This window comes from Brassica napus, unplaced genomic scaffold (genome assembly GCF_020379485.1).
Source record: "Brassica napus cultivar Da-Ae unplaced genomic scaffold, Da-Ae ScsIHWf_2113;HRSCAF=2765, whole genome shotgun sequence".
Taxonomy (NCBI): Eukaryota; Viridiplantae; Streptophyta; class Magnoliopsida; order Brassicales; family Brassicaceae; genus Brassica; species Brassica napus.
The window spans coordinates 22,501-24,412 of NW_026015529.1; positions in this window are offsets into that span (position 1 = coordinate 22,501).

The window sequence follows — 1,912 nt, forward strand, 5'->3', positions numbered from 1 at the left end:
ATTTATTCTTTTTCAGGAAGCAGTTGGTCAAGTGAGTATCTAACATGGGAAAGAACCATGGATTGATTGTTTACATACTATGGCGTGCCCAAAAAGAGGAGAGGCTAGCTCATCCATCAAGCAACTTTCCGAAATGCTTACTCATGGTGGAAAGGAAAGGAGTAGATAAGACACATGGTAAAAAGTCCAGAAGAGGTTGTCACCAACTGGGAAGATCTTAAAGATGTTATGATCAGGAAGTATGTGACTACACTTCTCACGCAAGAAACCAGAAAAATACCCAAGGATATTTCAAATGGTTGTGTCCAAAGAGGCCAAGAAAAAGTGGGTGCACAAAACAAGGCCATAGAAGCTTGATCTATCAAGACCAGATTCGGCCAAGCCAGATACCCACGGTTTTATATGATAAATACCAACCTATGAGGTCCCAAAGTCCATGGAGAAGAACCCTTTCAGCCCAGACACAATTGGCTAGATACAAAGAAAAATCAGAGACAAACCAATTCTTCAGGAAAGGCCAAAGTAAGTCCTATACTTGATAAATTTGTTTATAAATCATCTCCCCACTGGTATGAGTCACTGTACTTGTCCAAGAATGTTAAGACAGGTTCTGAGGTCCAGAAAGACACGAACTCAACATCCATGTTGGAATCAAAAGCTGTCCATGACTTAAGGAATAAAGAGATTCCAAGCCCAAAGAAAGAAGAGACAACAAGCCAATGTAAGTCTTTTAACTCTGAAAATTTAAAGATCAGACATGTTATAGATGTCATAAAAGAGGACACTTTGCTGTAGTTTGTCCAAGTAAACAAGTATTGACTGAGACATCACTAGAAAAGAAAAAGATTTATCTATAAAGAGTGATAGTTTTATTCTATCTGATTTATTAGCTCAAATTCTTGTATGATGCACTTGTCTTTGTCAAAGGGTGATGTAACAGGAACTAAGGAGCAAGATTTAAAGAAGAAGAACCACCAGGCGTGACTCTTGAGATGGACCAGAAGATTGTTCAAGAGACAATGCAGTCCATATTGCTTAAAGAAGCAAAACCAAAACAATGCCAAGGTAAGGCTTTAGAATCTCAAAAGAGAATGAAAGCTCACTTGCTCTATCTTGGTGCAGTGCAGATTATACAGTTCGAGGTCGAAACTTGTCAGAGGGAGGGGATGATGTGGTCATCAGATCAGCAACTGAACCGGAGGTCAACCCAAAGCCCTACTCAACCAGCCAAGGCGCAAACCAAGACATACGTGCACTAAAAATGCCATATCTTACAAAAGGGGGTTTAAATCACGAGGCTAATTATATGGATTCTACACTCAAGAAGGAGTCCAGGTCAATTGGAATTGGGCCAAAATATTCACAGAGCAAGAAGTTATGAATTTTACAAACTCAGAGGTTCTCAGCCCGTCCATCTGCGAGTATCCGACTTTAGAAGGAGATTTAAGCTCAAGTAAGGAGCGGCCTGAAGCAAAGCCCGTCATCAAATTCAAGAGCATTCTTTCAGCTTTCCAGAAAGCCAAAGATCAGGAGAAATGGACACGGAAATCAGAAGATATGTTCAATTTTCCAGAACCGGTCAAACCAGTGCTACACTCGCCTCAATTGGAAGCTAACCGGTTCAATCAGCTTCAAACCAGACAATGGCGACCAGGAGCATTTCAACCAATCAGGAGACATAATTCCACGGCCAAGGGAGTTCTACATTTCCATATCCTTGCCCACCAGCCAACATAGGATCAAAAGGATCCTCATTAACTCCAATTGCCTTATGTGGAAGCTCTTGCATTCAAACTCCAACAGCTCTTTTTCTTTGAGTTTATGCACGACAGTCAGAACCTTCCAGCCATCCAGAAGATCCCAAGGAAGCTCTCTTATCCCCTTAAACCATCCAGGTTCAAGAAAGATCAGT